General features: G+C 40.5%; 1 long non-coding RNA gene across 2 annotated transcripts; it reads left to right on the forward strand.

The window, feature by feature from the left end:
• Nucleotides 1-6504: 6504 nt before the first annotated feature.
• Nucleotides 6505-14954, forward strand: LOC147617896 (uncharacterized). 2 transcript variants are annotated; one of them, XR_015262217.1, is made up of 6 exons: nt 6505-7325; nt 7451-7568; nt 13621-13759; nt 13859-13948; nt 14146-14331; nt 14425-14954. It is a non-coding gene; the product is annotated as an uncharacterized LOC147617896 (long non-coding RNA). The 2 variants fall into 2 exon arrangements; XR_015262216.1 differs by lacking the exon at nt 14146-14331.
• The last annotated feature ends 4628 nt before the right edge of the window (nt 14955-19582 follow it).

Below are 19582 nucleotides of genomic sequence, written 5' to 3' on the forward strand. Positions count from 1 at the left end.
CGCCTTCTCTCTTGTTATCATGCTGGGTCTCTCTCTCTCAAACACGTCACGGCTATGATTCCTCTCTCTGTCTCTCTCTCACACACACGTGCACCCCCCCCCCTCTCTACTCCCCCCTCTCTAAATGATCATCAATCATCCAAAGACCCTTCATATGGCTCCTTGCCTCCTTCACTTGCCCCCACACTCCCTTGCATTTGCATTTTGGCACCTTCCCTCATCCCAAGCTTTAAATCATTGCAAAGGTGTCGCATTTGTCACCAAATTACACCATTGCAAACTTGGATGTCTCATTCGCATGCTGTCCTCCATCATAACATCCGTGCGTCCTACGTGAGTGGGATATATCAATGAGTCAATATCATCTCACATGCATCCTCTGATAAGGTGTGTCACTCAATGGAAAAAGGTTACTCTAGCCTCTCTCAACATCACCACAAAATTGAACAAATATATATTGGCAAGTGTGCCAAGTCTACCACTCTCTCTTGATTTCTCTCAAAAGACTTTAATATATATCATGACCCATTGGCTTCTAGCCAAAGTCACCAACATGGTGACATTGATGTGTCTTTATCTTGTTTGTCTTCCTTAAAATGTGATTTCACTTTGCAGGTTTACTTGATGGAATCATCGTATGGAAGTATGACATTAAATAATAGAAATGCACACTTTTTTTTAAAACTAGTTTTGTTGATACTAGAAGCTCCTAAAGTTGGTTAGCTCCCAACTAGATTTGCACAATGCTTAAGTGAAGCATAATGGTTTAATCGGAAGCTGCCGCCGTGACCCATTGTCGACGACACAACATTAATATTACCACTATCACCACATCATTTTTTTCACGAGACTCCTCTTTTTCAACATGCACCTACAAATCATTCCAAAATTATAGCATAGATAAATTTCTTGTTATATGTAAAAAGAAAATAAAAAAAGAGATCTAAAAAATGTTATTGTAAAAACTAAAAATTATTTAAAAATAAATATATATATATATAGTTATTTAAAATTTATTGTCTACACAAATTACATAGAGGTTGTTGATATATACAAAACAGTTCTTCTTCTACACACCCTTACCCACATAAATTACTTAGAGGTTGATATATACAACAAAACTATTTAAACATCCCTCCTTCTCTACACACCCACCCCCACATGTGACATTGTGGCTAGTATGCTTGTGCAAGAAAAATAGACATCCCTTCTTCTATCAAGCTTAACAAGGAGGTTAAATTTATTCTTCTAGGCTTTGTATTCTCATTTTATTTTTTGAGAAAACGGTTTTGTATATTAGTAAGCTCCATATCCAAGTATCCTAATGGAGAACGAGTTTCCATCTCATTATAAATACCTAAAACTTCTTTGTTATTTTTTAAATCTAAGATACATTTCTTTTCAAATTTTGTAGGATACCTAATTTATGGAAGATTAGCATTGCATTTTCCCACATTTTCCCACCAATTTTAGTACCACATTAGCCTTGCCAAGTCTCATGTCATTGGGCATTTCTTTAGAGTGCAGCATAATTGTAACTTCTCGATGTGGAGTTCCCACTCTGTTGTCATATTAGATTGCTTCTTGCTAAAGGGATGAAGAAGAGCTCTCTTTGTCTAGATGGAGGCAAATAGAGATTCATCTTCGTGTGATTCTCTCTCATAAAAGGCGGGGGAAGAAGAAGAAGCTAATGCTAGAGAGAAACCTACAAACAAACCTATCTAGCATGCATCCATCAAGTAAGAAAGATTCAATAGCATACATGAGAGCAAGAATAGAGAAGAAGGGGAGCTCACAAGTAAGAATAAAGAAGAAGCAAGAAATATTCAATAGCATACATGCAAGAAACAATAGAGACGAACGGGAGCTCACTCACAAGTATTCTATTACAAGGAAATGATTATGTATTGCTTATTGTCAAAATTGACTTATATACAAGTGACTAGTTTTCACAAATGGTCCAATTACTAGTCTTAGCAAGTATGTGCACGAAGTCCTTAGACTTTTCGCATTGACATTAAGCTCATGACAAGGCCACTTTATATATTCCAGCACCATGTTACAAAAGCTAGCTCCTATTTGAGGGAGTAAGATGGCAACGCCCCAAAGTTAGGCAAGGGAAACCATGCTAACCTATAGAGTGGTTAACATACCCCCTTCCCAATGGTGACAACGTCCTCTTGTCTATGTCGGTGGTGAAGCTACTTTTGGGGTGGAAATGTGTTGGTGGTCCATGAGGGGGAATGAAGTCGGCATGCAAAGTTTCGTGGTGTGTTTTGGGATTAATCCGCAGTCGTATGAATGGCATAGTGGGGATTGTTAAGATATCGAGCTCAATTAGTGCGGTTATGGATGACATGCTAGGATGTGACAGGTGGCATGGTTGTTGGGAATAAAGGTCTTGAACCCACTCATATAAGTGTGGTAGTATGTTTATGTCTAAGGCTATTAAGCCTAGTCCTGTGTGAAAGGCTTCTAAGGCTAGATAAATATGTGGTAATGTGTGTGGGCATATGTGAAAGGCTTCTAAAAGTATGCAAGGCTATTAAGCTTAGTCCTATGTGAAAGGCTTCTAAGATTGGATAAATATGTGGTAATGTGTGTGTGTGTGTGTGTGTGTGTGGTGAACATCCTCTAACAAGAAGTAACCACTCACTTAAATGTTTATGTGTGTATTTGTGTGTGAACCACCTCTTATAGGGGTATGCATAATATCTAGATATTATATATTTGTGTGACATAAGCCGCATGAGCAATGATGTCAGAAGAGAACCTTTGTAACCTATAAACGTACATGTACTCGCTCACCAGGGAAGTTAGGGGAGAGGGCGCCCGAGCGACCGGACATGTGTGGGTAGGCATGCCACTACATATGTCCTGCGGTGAGGATCTCTACCCTCATTCCCTCTGTGGCTCTCCTCCCTCCATCGTTTACAGGAGCGTAACATTGGTATCAGAGCCAACATTCCGTTCGTCGGGGTCCGCACATGACCGGGGGCTAGGCCCACTCAAAGGTTCTTTTCAACCATTCAAAATTTCTAAAAATCTTATCCAATTTTATCTACAAAGCAGCACGACTGTGTGGAGGAGAAGGAGGCGCCATAGCTACAGGGGAGGAAGGAGGCGACTATCTCTCTCTCTCTCTCTTTCTCGTTTTTAGCTGGTAGCTGGCAAGGGGGGAGGGGCACCCGTACCTTCTCTCTCTCTCTCTCTCTCTCTCTCGGCCTCGGCTGCTGTTGCAACAGTCGCAAGGGAGGAAGTCTCTCTCTCTCTCTCTCTCTCTCTCTCTCTCTCTCTCCCATTCTCATTTGCAGCACAAGCAAAAGGGGGGGGGGGGGGGTGAGAAACCCCTCGCGCTCTCTCTCTCTCACCTTCTCCGTCTTCAGAGGTTTTCCTTTCTACTGCCTTGGTTTTTCTGAGGTATTGGATGCAGTTGGAGAGAGAGACGCACTGGCATTACTGCCAAAGCTTACAATCTTGCGCAATACATGCAAGATGGATGACTTCAAGTCAACAACTTGAGAAGCGGTGACGGTGCTATACAATAGCATTTCAGATCTGAGAATTTGGGTTGATGTCCTCATCAATTGTAGCCGACAAAAGGGGGGCACTAGCCGCCCCTTGTTCACTCTCTCTCTCTCTCTCTCTCCCCCATGCGTGGACAACAGCTGCATATTCCACCCTCCCGTGTGCGCACCAGCAAGGAAATCACATCTCTTGTCCCGTGTGCGTAGCAAATAGTTGAAAGCTGCAGCATGCTGAAGGTTTTCTCTCTCTTGCGTGTCCAACCACCTACAACATAAGCAACAAGCAGACCAGGAGAGCGTGAAACAGCACGGTTTCCACGTGCGTGGGTAGCAGCTGCCATCAGTGGCCGCAATGGCAAGAGGGCCCGTTTTGGAGGAGAAGTGGAAGGCTGTTTTGGTGCTTGAAGGGCTGCAAGAAAGTCTTGGCATTACTTGTGCAGTAGAGCAAGGAAGGAGGGCCGACTCTTTCTCTCTCCCTCTTCCAACCTGTGCACAACAGCAAGGATGGGGGGCTTTCACTCTTTCTCTTGCTGGCCTACAGAGGTAGTCACGCAACACAATAGCAGCATAAGCCATCGCGGCGAGGCAGGCACCTATATGCAGCTCCATATCTCTCTCTCTCTCTCTCTCATTCATTTTTGCTTGAAGGGGCAACAAAAGAGGTGGCAGCCATAGTGCATCAATATCACCATAGTGCGTATGAGTTTACCATCGACTCCGTAGAGCCTCGACCACCCCCGCTGAACACATCGATGTCCCGCTGAACACATCGACATCGATGAGATTGCATCTCGAGCAGGGTCGGCACACACTATGGGACGGGTAGCTAGTTCCAATTTCTCTCCTATTATTAATTTATTTATTGTATTTTGTTATTTATCTACAAAATAAAAATAAAAAGTACAAGACCTAAAAAAATCTGATTCTAGCATGGCTAGGGAGTGTATTTTGCCGCCATTAGGTGGATTAGGGGATTTTCTCATAACTCCGTGTCTGGCTTGTTCCATGCTGAGCTTAATCGTATTCATCAGGCAGTGATCGCTCGTCAGACCGAGATGACGTAATATCCTTGGGACTCATGAAGAACCGAGGATGTTCCCATTGACGTAGCTCCTGATGTGTCCCTATCCGTAGATGACCCCGTAGGTCCATCCACAGTGATGTTGACAGATAGCATGGAGTTAGTGGACGAGCAACCCTTGTAGGTTGATGATACTAACAAGAATTACTTTGAGGATGATTTTCTCGATGATGAGGCTGACTATGGAGATTATACTCGACCCACGGATGTGGAGTTAGAGGCCGAGATGGATATCCTGAAGAGGTTCATAGCCCAATTGTTTGCAAGATCAACGCATTGGAGAGAAATATTGGAGAGAAATCAGACCGAGATTTTTTCTATGCTGCTTAGGAGTATTTATGCTTGTTTGAACACTAGTTATGCTACTCCTACAGGGAGTGTTTTTACGCTGAGATCTACACAGAGAGGAGGGTGCATTTTGCTCCTACTGAGGTCGTAGTGCCTCAATTAGGATCGCGGGCTGGAGTGCCTGTGAAGTGGTCCACAAGCGACCGCTAATCTCCTCAAAGACCTCAAACCGTCGAACTTTGTGGAAGAGGAGAAAGAATGCAATAAGGACTTAGTAAACATCTTTCTTCAGAAGTGGTCAGATATCCACAACCTTAAGTAGGGCGCCAGAGGAAGTGACGCCCATAGAGACCATTGAGACAGGCAAGGCGTACAAATGGTGGACGAGTTTGTCTGAGAGTGCCAAACTTTCGAATACCTGGGTAGAGTTCAAAATGATGTTTCAAAAAGAGTTTCTATCTGTGAGTTGCAGAGGTCATGACATGATTGGGATAAATGCTCGATGTAAGGCATCTCCCTCACACACTACATCTCTAACTATTGCGAGATTGTGTAGAAATTAAAGGGAATCGATGAATTCTAGACTTTACATGGATTCATGATGAGAGGCTTATACCTGGACTACGAGGATTTTGTAGAGCCTAAGTAGCCGATAGATTTCGGTGAGGACATAAACTATGCACGGATTTATGACGATGACATTTCATGTCGCTCTAAATTCAATCTTATGAAGAAAACTAAGGGTAAAGAGGACTCTAGATTTAAGAGGAAATTCTTTCGGGCATGACATGGGGCAAGGGGGCCAGAGTGAGTAGCAGAGATGGTAGAGTGAGTAGCAGAGATGGTAGAGTGGGATGGGCGAAGAAATCACATCGTTTTCGAGAGAAAAACAATCTAAATCCACTAAGAAGGAATAGAATGAGAAATCTAGAAAGGAAAATCTATGCTTTAACTATTTTGAGGCTGGACATATTAACTCTCAATAACTATATACTATCTAACGGTTACCTCTTAGTTCCGCAGAATTTAGAGAGGTGAGTGTAGGACACACGTACAAGGACACACGTACAGTACCCACGCTTGCTGCGTTACCTAGGTGATGTGGTAGCCAGTGCATTAGGAGGCATTTGAACATAAAAAGGGCCCTGTAAGGATCCCTAATTATAAGGAATTAAGACTAATTTTATTGAGGCTTAAGGAGACAAACCTCATAATGACGCCTACTTTTGGTGCTAAAAGTAGGGGATCTCTCTAGTTTTCCCTCTCTAGGATTTTCACTCTAGAATTCTCTTTCTAGCCACTAAAACTCTCGTCGAAACATCATCAATCTCGTCCATATAGGGGCCCCAAAAATATTTTTTATTACAATTCAAAATAATTATCTCAAAATAACTTTCAATCACATTTAATGCACTTTCATTGCGTTTTTGAAGTTCCCTCTAAATTTCATATCAACAGTCATTAAAAGATAATCTCGTTTAATAAACTTTCATTGCGTTTTTGAAGTTCCCACAAATTCTAAATCAAGTCATTAAAAGACAAGGAAAACTTACATTTTTTTATTTAAAAGTTTAATTTAAATTTAAATTTTCGGATAGGCTAGCAATTTAAAATTTATATTTTATAGCAAACCCACTTAAAAACCATTTTCTTCATTGATTACTATCACATCTGCTCTCTTTCTGACTCAACAACTAAAAGATTCTCTCTCTCTCTCTCTCTCTCTCTCTCTCTCTCTCTCTCTCTCTCTCTCTCTCAGTCTCTCCCTCCCAAGCCCTTCTCTCATTGTAGTAGGTCTCTCTTTCAAGCTTCTCTTTGGGATCCAAGCTATCTACCATCTTCCATTCTGTCTACTATGGCACTCACAGAAATAACAAACACCTCAAATTCATCACGAGTGAGGAAGGTAGACTTGCATATTCGCATCTTGAATGAATATGCACCTATCAGAAAAGAACGTCTAAACGCACAGGAGAAGCAAGCAAAAAGATAGCAGGGTCATTGTAATGTGGATCTTTGGGTTGATGGGTATTTATATCCTAATGATCCTTCTTCAAATTTCTCTCCACCTTTCACAGACCTATCCTCATTCATTCATTTTGTTGGAGAGGGTGAGAATGGGCTCCTTGGATATTGCAAACGCTTAAGTATATGTGATGCATGGAAGGTTCAATTTCTAAACTCACAAATTCATAGCTTGCAAGTCACTTGAGTAGTGTGCAATAAGCTCTCGAAATTGCACAGAATAATATTTTACAGCTACAAAGAGAGGGCAAAGAGAAAGAGGACCACATCCTCAAGTTACAAGATACAATCTCGCGTATAAAGAGCACACCCATGGGAGCCAGAGAGAGAAAGAGGACAATGAACAACATTTAGACACTTGCAATTGGTGGTGGTGCTCTCAAGCGAAGAATTCATACAGCAAGGTTTGTTTGATTTTTGGTTATAAGTTATTCTTATTAGAGTGTATCTATTGTTTGATTTTTTTCATTAACTGTTAATTCATCATATAATATTGCTACTATAAGTAATCTTTGTTAGTTCATTACAGGACCTTTCTTCAAGATGCGTATGGTGATAATGGTCCTCAAGATATTGGAGATATGTTACGTAGCTGCGTGAGAAAACATGACATTCTTTCCATAGTTCGAGATCCGCGCTACAAGAAGGTACGACAGATACTTGCAAATGAGATAATGAAAGATATAACTAACATTTTAGACATTTAAGAAGTTCAAAATGCATGCGATGAAGTGGGCATAAGCACAAAAGGATACTAGGCTCTCCATCAATTACTGAGATACACTTCACAAACAAGGCATCACACGAAATATTTTTCCTGCCCCAAGAAGATTAAGATTAGCAAAGAGGACATGCAATGAAGATGTGCAACGTAAGATTGGAGAGTACCACAGCATCAATGATGTGCTAACCATTAGAGCTTGGGGAAAAAAGCGAGGCAATAATGGTAATATTGTGGTTCCTTACAACGAGTTCAACAATATATTTGTTGATCTACAACGTCTTCAGAAAGTTATGATCTTATTCTATGGATTACCTAATAATTGTAAGTAATCTCTTGCAAAGTAGTTGAAAAAGTCTATAAAAAATCAAAGCTTATTTAATTTTGTTTGTCATGCAAGGTGACAAAGTTAGCTTTGTGTTGAAAATGAATGAGTGTCAGATTGTGAAAGGAAAGAGGATAGAGCGAATGAGTATCACACTCATGAATGAGGCTATGGCATATGAAAAAAGTTCAGAGTTATCATCTTTTCTCAGTGAAGACACATTTGAGGGGAATACTGAGATCAACCAAACTCCTGATAGGGAGAGGATTTGCAAGTTAGATCTTCCCTCATATAGTGTCCAATCTGAGAAAGAGATATGGTGGCTTGGGGCATTTGAAGTACCAAAAGAGACACATGAAGTTCTCTCTTGGATGTTTGATAGGATACCCTGGATTACCACTGTCATCAAAGCACAGATTCAGGGAGAAAAACTTGAGGTAGAGGGCAAGGGCACTTATACAGTAGATTGGCATTTGGGGGGTGACCTGAAGACAATGAAGTGCTTGCTTGGGTGTCCAGAAGGTGCCAACACCCCAAATCCTTGTCCGTGGTGCATGAGAATGGTGAGGGAAAACAAACAAAAGTCGGGAAAGAAGAGGATGCTTGAGAATCAAGATATTGAGCACGACCCCATGGATGATGCTGGCAACTGAGTTGGAGGTGTCTTGTCTGCCAACATGCTAGTTGTGCCAAACAGGCATTTGAGAGACCCAGAATGGAATCCTATAATTCCATTTGACCTGAAGAATGTCCACTTCTATACACTGCATGCATTTATGTGTGTGTTTGACCGTTTGCTCAAATGTCACATAGATTATGCATTTACCATGCAAGGCAAAGAACGACAAGAAGAAGCTCTTCATAAAGTAGAGCAACTACTGAACTCAATTGGGTGCCATGGTGGCAATGTGCAGATTACTGTTAACAAAAAGACCTCTGGCATGAATCATGAGGTTGCACAACAAGTGTCCATGAGTGGAAATAAAGCAACACGTTTTTTAGAGAACCTAGAAAATGCCAAGGACTCAACCAAGCCTTGGAACTTGTGGAAGGATTTATGCAAATGTACAACATTTGACTGCACCAATTCAAGCCTTGTAATTCTATGTGAGAAGGTTTGGTCAAACTTCAATAAGATGGTGAAACTTTTGACCAAAAGTAGGACAACCACAAAGGAGCAACAAAAATTTCAAGACGAGCTTTCTAATTTTACGAAGTCCATGGTTGATACATGGGGTGAAACCAACATTAGGCACTAGATGGTAAACACATTTGCTCCTTCCTACTGGATATTAAGAAACGAGTACGAATAACTATTGACTCTCTTAAATTTTTTGCAGCACATTCTTTATGCTCATGGTGCATACTTCATGAATGAGTATGGTTCTCTAGACATGTTGAGCACACAAAGAATGGAGAAATCTCACTATCAAGCTAGAGGAGTATATTTTAAAAACACCCGGCATGGAGGAGGGAAGACTCGTACAAATTACCTCAAGGAAATGTTTAACTGGTATTACAGATACACTTTTGGGTGAAAATTATCCATGGAAAGGGCACGTACGAGATAATGCAAGGGCAGCACGAAATAATGCCAAACAAAGAAGATCACTAAAGTGGAAAGCTAGCACAGGACCAGCACGTCATGCAGCATGGAGATCTTCATGAAGACGCATAGGAAGAATTTGGAAGTAGAAACAGCACTTTGAAATTGAAAGTATTTGGAATAAAGTTGTAAACATTTTTGACTTAGGAAGTAAACATTTAGAAGAAAGTTGTAAAGCTTTTTGACTTGAAAATAAAAAATAATTGCACCATTCCATTATATTAAAGATTTACAGTGAAAATATTTACAACGAAAAGAGCTGATTGCTCTTGAGTCTCTTCTCTTCTTGCTCCCCCTCTTCGGTAGGCATTTTCCCTCTATAACGCAAAACCCTCTTACGACTATAGCCCTTGAGTGACTTTACATCCTCCACTCCTGCACCTAGGACATAGCTTGAATAACATAGAAAATAACCTGCTCAAGAAGGCCAAAAACCAGGGCCGTATCCAAAGATACGGATGGCAGCACACTTCTCTATAAGCATGACTTTATGTATATTATAAGGTATAAATGCGTACCCTGTATACCTAGATAGGGCTTTCAGTGTAAGGAGTGGAATCTTTGCATCCCTAGAGTACTTGCTATGATATATAATAAGTATATTTTTGTCGATAGAAGAGACATAGTGTGCAAGAGTGGCATCTTGCCCAACTCTTGCACGACCAGCACCACCTCGTCCAAGAAATCTATCGGCGTCTGTCAAGGTCTATTTGCATTGACAAAGAACCAAGAGGGAACAAACTAAAGTAAGAAATAATTCAAACAGATTGAAGCAATAAGAATTAAACCAGACAAACTAAAGTAAGAAATAATTACCATCATTGATGAAGGAACGTCATCCGTCCATGGGGAGAGCGATTGAGGTCCAATTTTGTCATGCCTGGGCTACTGTCCTTCCTAATTAATGGGAAATATTACCTTCTCCTTTCCCACATTCAAAAACACTACAATTTTCAGACAAACTAAAGAAATAATTAATTCAGGTAACAGAAGCAATAATTTACCTTCTGGTTCTCATCCTCCTCCAACTTCGCTGCATCCCAAAGGTTGATGGAGCCCTCTTCATTTTCTTGGTCAGGTTTGGGAACACGTTCCTTACCAAACTCAAAAATGCCCATATCCTGCTGAAGGGCTTGAAATTCTTCCTCTGAAGGAAGAGAAGCTTCATTCTCCTTGGCTTTTTTAAAGTACAAGGACATTGCTTCTAGGGCCTCTCAGAAGTTTTCTGGCACTTCTGTGTCCAATGCGAGAAATTCATCCTTATGCTCATTCTCTACATCGAGAACACCGGACGCAGCTTCATAACCGTCTGCTATTATATATAGGAAGTCTGCCACATCAAAATTTGTGTTGAGAAGTTCCTCCTCTTTCTCAGACACAAGGTCCAGGACCTCTTCTTCTGCAGACTGAGCACTTGAAATAAAGGACTGTTCTGATTTATCAGTCCTTCCTTTGAGCTCCTCTTTTGTGTAATCCTCCTTATCAGCATGAAGAAAGAGATAGGCAACAAACCCAAAATGATATTCTAGCAACTTGCATTTCCTGCCATGCACTGGGCACATGTCAACACAAATCTTGATACGTTGATCATCTGAGTAAGTGTCCCACCTCTTCGACATGCTTGAATTCTGAGACGAGGTGATTGTGAGGCTTGACATGTGGACATACGTAATGGACCCATAAGAGACGGTCCCTCCGCCGACCAACCTACAATAGTTTGTCCACTCTCCCTCCAGAAATGTCCTTGCCATGTCCTTGATAATCTCCTCTAGACTGAAAGGAACGTTGAACATAGGCTCTACATGGCAAAGGGATTTCTCCTGCCCAGCCCTCCTCAACAGATCAAAGAGATGCTGTGTGGTGCTAGGCTCGTCCTTAATCTCCTCTAGTAATAAATCATCCACATCATCTGCAACATTATACAAGTGAGAACCCTTAACCTCAATTGCTTCTCTGATCCGGGTGGAATCCATTCACCGTGCGATAAGGGGAAAGCAACGACGCATGAATGCACCTATCGCATCATGGACGGTATGGTCGTGGAAAAAGCTGACTCGCACTGTGGACGGTATGGAAAGTGAGAAAAGTTCGAGCGCAGAGAAAAGCAAAAAAAAAACTCGCACCATCTTTATATAGGTCAAATAATAGGGCTAGCGTCACATGATTGAGAATCAAACGCCACGTGTTGAAGGGCTTACGTCATTGTCCATTCAGGAATTGCCATGTGTAGGGCTGACGCAGTCAACGCATGATTGCGTTTTGCTCTATAAAAAGGAGGAATATTTTCTTTTCCACGCTTTTTTCTTCCACGATTTTTTTCATGATTTTTTCCAATTGCGTTTCTCCACACTTTGCTCGTGCAGCTCGCTGAATCCATCCATCCCAGCCCTTGTTTCAAGTGCATGTAAGTTTTTCTCTCTCTTCCCCTTTTCTTTCGCTGATTTTGTTCACGATGCGATATTGCAGTTCTCCATGTTTTCAAATCGACATATTGCTCCGTTGTGGACCGTTGTGGACGGTTGGGTGAATTTTATTGATAAGTTCTCTCTTCCCCTTTTCTTTCGCTGATTTCGTTCATGGTGCGATATGGCTATTCTCCATGTGAAATCGAATCGACATATCGCTCTGTGGATGGTTGGGTGAATTTTATTGATAAGAGATTTTGTTCATGGTGCGATATATCTATTCTCCATGTTCTCGAATTGAAATATCGCTCCGTGGACCGGTCTGAAATTTTTATTGATAAGTTCTTGTTTAGTTCACCGTGCAATATATATCTATTCTCCATGTTTTCGAATTGAAATATCACTCCGTGGATAGGTCTAAAATTTTTATTAATAAGTTCTAGTTTTGTTCAACATGCAAAAAGAACGTTGGTCCAGATTTGGATTCCCCTTATCGCGCGGTGGATGGTGGTCGTGTGACTTGGCTAATTACTCTACCTTCTCTTTTCTAGTGCTGTTAATGGCGTGCACAAAACAGACCGTCAGGAGAGTTTTAGTGCCAGAGCCAGATCCAGCGCCCGATCCAGTGCCGAATCCAGTTCCAGTTCCAGTTCCAGATATTCCAAAGAAAATTCCAAAGGATGTCTTAAGTGAACCTATGCTTCCTGATGTCAAATCCAGCACCAGCAACAACATTTTAAAGGCCAAGGTCACTCTGCAGAGGCAAAGAAAAATGTTTGCAGAGATAAGGCGCAGGTGGCTGTCAATCTCCTCATCCCCAAAGCTTCTTTCTTGAGGATTGTTAAATCCATAAGCGACATAATAAAGTGGAAAGGTTACTTTAAATGGCAGAGTAGCGCCGTCCCATGTCTCAAGAGTCATGCAAGGACTTCCTTATAGACTCAAGAGTCATGCGAGGACTTCCTTATAGACTTATTAAATGATAGTAACATTTGTGCTGCTCATGTCAGGAGGGTCACACTAATGGACAAGGACATGACATTAGTAAGCAGAGTTAGGTATAGGTATGATAAGTTCATGCGACCTGTACCATTTAGGGATAGGAAGGCAGTAGAAATTCTCTCCATTCCTCCTGCTTTGAAGAGGAATAGGGCTTCTGACAAGGTGGTTATTGAAGAGGTAACAACACTAGGTTCACAAGGGCTTAAGAGTCTTGTAAAGGGGGCGGATCTGAAGGGAAAGGAGACATTATTAGAAGAGAATGTTGATAGGGATGATTTGGCATAAAACCTTCTAAAGTTGGAGGGAGAGAATAACGACAGACTTAAGGCAGTGCTTGGTCAGATTATATGCAATATCTCGTACAACGCCGAGCAGGAGGAGTACCTCCATATCGCTCCAACGGATGTTTATATGCTCATTGAAAAGAATAGAGAGATTAATGATTGTGTTGTGCTTACTTGTTTAAGGTGTGTACTCTTCGCCTTTTTTTGAATGCTTTCTTATTTTGATTTCTTTTTCCCTTTCCTAATGTTTTTAATTCAATCTGTAGGGTACTGTTGAAAGAGCTTTTACCAGACCAAGCACAAAGAAAGTATATATTTCTTTTTCCCTTTCCTAATGTTTTTAATTCAATCTACAGGGTACTGTTGAAAGAGCTTTTGCCAGACCTTGGTATCGACTATCCTGATTGACCCATCGAGGTCTGATGAGGACCTTGCTCCTTATTTCCAAGGAGTTAGTCTGGGTACTTGCTTTGTTGTGCTGCCATATATAGAGAAGTATGTATTTTCTTTGGATTTCAAACTGTTGATGGAATTTAAGTTATTAGTTGCCTATGTTAGGTTTCTTATATTTTTTGTTTACTTTCTCAATTTCAGAGGGCACTGGTCTGCTTGTTTAATAAATGTGGTGAAATGCCGGACAATTTTTATGAATAGCCTTCTCGGAATGCACGCATAGTCTAAATTGTAAGTCATTATACTTTATATCGTTTCCTTCTTGCTTCCTAATTGTTGATTGTAAGTCATTCTTTATATCGTTGACTGTAGGGCATGTAAGAGGGCGATTGCATTGATTGAAACTCTATGTCCTGAATTGAAAAAGGATATAGAGTAGTAGAAATTTCTCAACTGTAGGGCATGTAAGAGTATATCGTTGACTGTAGGGCATGTAAGAGGGCGATTGCATTGATTGAAACTCTATGTCCTGAATTGAAAAAGGATATAGAGTAGTAGAAATTTCTCAACCAACCCGTTCTCCTATGCAAAAGGATTCGCACTCTTGTGGCTAGCACATAGTCGCAAATTTTTGGAAGTTCCTCCTTTCCAAGTACACTAATTTTGACAGCTGTGTAAGTTTCTTGTGTCACTGTACTATAATTTCTCTATGTTCATTTCATGAGAGATCCCGCATTATTCTAATTGAATTTTATGTTGTTTTGTAGTTTGTTTGCTCAGACGAGTTCTGGCTGTGGAGTGTGTGGGCAAAGGCAATAAACATTATCCTCAATAATGCAATTACGCCTGATGACCCTGACTCGCCACCACTTCCACCAGTTGCTGGCGCACTAGTGCATCAAAGAAGAGAAAAAAGATGCTGTATCATTCCCCTATTAAGCATTTCAACTTTAAATAAGGAGTCCCTGAGAAGGGAAGCAAGGGCAAGGCAAAGAGGAAGCTTCCATTTGTAGGCAAGGGTAAGGACAAGGTAGGCAAGGTGCCAACAAAGGAGACATAGGAGGAGGCCAAGGTGCCGAAGGCTGAGTGAAAGGAGGAGGCCAAGGCTGAGTCAAAGGAGGAGGCCAAGGCTGAGTTAAAGGAGGAGGCCAAGGCTGAGGCTACAGAGCCCGAAACCGCTTAGAGGCATTTTGTATATGTCCAGAGACAACGTTGTAAAGATTCTGTATTTTTATTGAGCTCGACTCATATTTGTATAAACATTCTATATTTTTATTGAGCCCTACTCATTATTGTATTTTGTGAGTATTGTGCTTTGCCATAATAAAATAGATTTTTTTAAGAATTTTTATTCCCATAACTTATCTTTGGTTAAAACTGAATTTTAAAGACGTTTGCTTCAAAATCGTTATGAGTACTTTGTAGAGTAGACACATGTCCATGTAGAAATTTTTCATCACATTAGTCATTGTTGCTAAGATACAACAGTTTAGTACAAGTCTTAAAATGACTTCTATTGGGCCTAAGTCCCTCGATACAAGACCTTTCTAATTCTGCACGATAGATTTTTCCTTTGTCTTCTTCTCTGGGTTATTCATCTGAAGAATTCTTTGATGCACCTCTTTGGCTTCATCTATCAGTTTGTCTACATCTTCAAGGTCTTTCTTGAAGCTTTCCGATATCTGGATAGGTTGATCATCTGTATCCCCAACAGAGGAATAGGAGTCATCATCAGAAGAAACACCTAAAATAGCTGGCCTAGCAACCTTGCTAGGAACAGTCCTCTCATTAGAAGAATTTGCATCCATGGGTGGCTTTTCTATAGAGCTTATAAGTTGTAAGATATTATGTTCTCAATTCCCTTATGGTTTGGTCTTTATATACTGTTTTGGATGGACTCCGAAACCATCGACATAAAAAAACCATGTGCTGTAAATCTGTGTGTGCCACTAAACCATTTTGGAATAGGAACCCTAGTACCTACACTGAGTTGACCATTATTGTGCACATACAAGACAACTTTGTAAATTTTTTGAGTTATAACTTTAATATAAAAATCTAAATTCATAGCTTACAAGACAAAAATTCATTACTCAGTACACTTTTTTGAGGGCAAGGACTTTACAAAATTAACATACTTGAAGTAGCTTCAAAATTCACAAAATTCAAAATCCCCATTAATTGAGCGATATACCATCAACATCCCAATCGGGATCTACCAAGGTCTTTGGCTCTAGTCGTTTTCAAATCTTCCTATTGTTCACCTTGAATTGTGCTCTGCTAATATCCTCACCTCCCACGATATTGAGGTACTCTCTAATATTTAGGAGGCTCTAATGTCTACTTGCACCTACAACTTCCACTGCACCACTGGGCAACCAAACACATATGTCAAGAGGCAAAACAACTTGTTCATCTGCCTACATTGGGACCCAACAACTATTCTTTTTCATCCACCGCTCATAATAGAAGCATACGTGTAGTGTGGCACGAGCTTTGAGATACCGAAATGAGACACTAGATTCTACTATATTGCACTTGAATGTGTCATCCTTATGTATCCCTTCTACAGTCCTCCACTGGTCTCCAAGCAAGGCTACCATAATGTCATCACCTAATACCTTCTTGCACACAAACATGGTAAGTGTTTGTGATGAGAAACAAAATTGATTGAACATCTTGGCAGATGTATTGGACATACCCAACTAAGACTCACAGATCGAGAGGGCTTTGCAAACTTCAAAGACCCTTGTATATCACAAAGCAATCTTTGATTTTATGACCATTACAGTCCAAGCATCTAGAATTTGTTGAAAATACAAGTGAATAGGGATGTGTGCGGGAACAAGCCCTTGGTTAGAGGCTGTAAAAGAGGATGAGTAAATGTGAAAGAACCTATGAAAAGGTGAGAAGAATCTACTGGGAGAGAATAAAGGGTAGCATGAGAAGATTTAGGAAATGTGGAGATATTCTCGGAAGTGTGGAGATATTCTGGGAAAAGTGAAGAGGTGGAGAGAATCAGGGAAAAGTGAAGAGGTGGAGAGATATTCTGGGAAAAGTGAAGAGGTGGAGAGAATCAGGGAAAAGAGGTGGAGTGAATCAAGGAGAAATCAATGGGATTAGATGATTGGATGTAAACTCTATAAATTGAGGCATTGCCCTAATGAGAATTTGCTGGTTTTTGAGTATCCATGCCTACATTAATCTATTTGTTAATTACCCACTAATTATATCTTAATTATTTGCTAATCACTTTGTTAATGATGTTGATTCTAGTGTTTGATCCACCATAGCTCATCACAATGCCCTAATTTCAACATGGTATCAGAGCCATGCCTAGAATCCATCATTTTGTGAGCCCATTATCTTACTAATTATTTTGCTAATTAGGATTAGTAGAAAATTATAAATTTTCCTCTTTTTTCAATTAGCCTCTGTACCCCCAGCCAGTGGAGGAGCTCCCTCTCCTTGCACACATAAAATTAGCCCAAACCCTTCTAGCCATAGATAGCCAACTCATTGCTACTCCAGCCAGTCAAATCAGAAGCGCAAACCGCCAACCGGATGAAGAGAAATCGCATTTTTATCAAGCTCCATTTTTCTGCAGCAAATCAGTAATTTCCACTTCATCAAATCAAATTGCTCTAATTCCTCTTAGCCCCAGGGGTTTTCAAGCATGCTCTACAAGCTGGTGAAGACAGAATTCAATTTCATCAAGTCTACAGTGAGATCCAAGCTCTTCATCAAATCTGCAGGTGACTTTGGTAAAACAAAGATTAAGCTTTCAATATTTAGTCAAATCTTGTGTTTATTGGCTTAATCCTCTACTAGACTCATTGCTATTGATGGCTTTGAAATAATTTGAGCTCATTTGAAGTCTAAGGCACCAGATCTGGACTCCCCACATACTCTATTTTTTGCACACAAAATAGTGGATTAATTTGCTAATCAGTGATTAATCAGTGCTAATCACTATATTTTGGTACAATTGAGGGTTCAAATTAACCATTAGGTATCTGATACAAATCCCTATAAGTTCAGATTGCAATTCGGAGTTAGTTTGATACTCCAACCATTCCGTACAAATTGGTTACCCTTGATTTAATGTAATTTCTGAGAAAATTATGCTAATAAATTTGTGATAATCATCATTTTATATTTAACCCTTGGTTAATGCCTGTAAATCTCACTCAAATTCAAGATTATTCATAGCCAGAGTTGCATTTGGGAATGTGTATAAGAATGAATGCTATACGCATTATGTATTGGGCACATTACATCAGTGTAAATATGGGATCAGACACTGCCTTTGTCCAGAATAAGGCAAGAGGTAAGACCTCCCGCATAAATTTGGGTTTGCATTGCATAATGACAAAAGATAAACAGAAAAAGCCCAAAAGAACTATCAACAAAATGTTTAAACATGTTGCTCACATATGGAGTAAGAAGACCTGACACAGACAAGCTCATGGCCCCAGCCATGAAAGAAGAAGAATATCTCTTTCCAAGGGGAAGATCCACACCAAGAAGATCTAAAGGAAGACATGGACACAAGAAGAGAAGCTGCCACAAGAAGACTGAAAGAAGAGATGGACGTGTGGAGAGAAGTTGCCACGACAAGAAGACTGAAGAGAAGAGAAGATGTGAGGCTCCAAAGAGTGAGGAGCCATGTGAAAATCTCTGAGAGAGAGAGAGAGAGAGACCCCACAACCCAATGTAACCTGCCCCAACAAAGTAAAACCACCTCTAAGCCACCGATGATGTAGGCCACGTGGTAGATAGATGTATGTGTGAGCACTTTAGTCAAGGTCGCGGGAAACTATAGTAAGCCTTGGACACATAGAGAGAGAGAGTGTCAAGGACTATGAGTTTAGGGACTCGAGGCACTGGTCGTCGCAGGCTATCAAGTAAGAGAGAAACTTGATATAGGTTCCAGGTGTGCTAAGATAACTTGAGGGGAGGTATGCTAGACACTAGTCGCGGGCGGGGAGGCAAACTTGGTATAGGGTCTAGGTGTACTAGGAATATTCACTTGAGGGAAGGTGTTGAAAATACAAGTGAATAGGGTGTGTGCGAGAAGCCCTTGGTTAGAGGCTGTAAAAGAGGATGAGTAAATGTGAAAGAACCTGTGAAAAGGTGAGAAGAATCTATTGGGAGAGAATAAAGGGTAACATGAGAAGATTTAGGAAGTGTGGAGATATTCTGAGAAGTGTGGAGATATTCTGGGAAAAGTGAAGAGGTGGAGAGAATCAGGGAAAAGAGATGAAGTGAATTAAGGAGAAATCAATGGGATTAGATGCTTGGATGTAAACTCTATAAATTGAGGCATTACCCTAATGAGAATTTGCTGGTTTTTGAGTATCCATGTCTACATTAATCTATTTGTTAATTACCCACTAATTAAATCTTAATTATTTACTAATCACTTTATTAGTGATGTTGATTCTAGTGTTTGATCCACCATAGCTCATCACAATGCCCTAATTTTAACAGAATTGGCCATTCTATAGAAGATAGGGGTGGAGATGTATTATCTGTAGCTTACCAAACCCACCGTCCTGCTTTGGCACCAAATAGGAGTGCCAGTAAAAAAAGACCTTTTCCTTAGAAGTTCTGCACTTGTTTTACAAGAAAACATTGCCTGACCAATGTTTGCATGCAATGCTTGAAATGTTCCGGTAAGGCTTTCCAATGGCTGCTCCTCTACCATGTTTAAAGGAAAAATATATGTAAACAAGAAATAAGTTGACTTAGATTGAAACATCTCTGTCAGAAAATCTCACATGCCCCTTTCTACTTGCGATACTTACAATTGTATGGAAATTGAGTTTGTTGGTGAAGATGGATATCTCGTGCTGTGTAAACATGTTGTACCGTGGCCACTAGTTTTCCATTGCTTGCCTTCTTGAAGCCTTGTAAACGACC

The sequence above is a fragment of the Cibotium barometz genome, chromosome 36 (assembly GCF_041138505.1).
Source record: "Cibotium barometz isolate CiBa-2024 chromosome 36, ASM4113850v1, whole genome shotgun sequence".
Taxonomy (NCBI): Eukaryota; Viridiplantae; Streptophyta; class Polypodiopsida; order Cyatheales; family Cibotiaceae; genus Cibotium; species Cibotium barometz.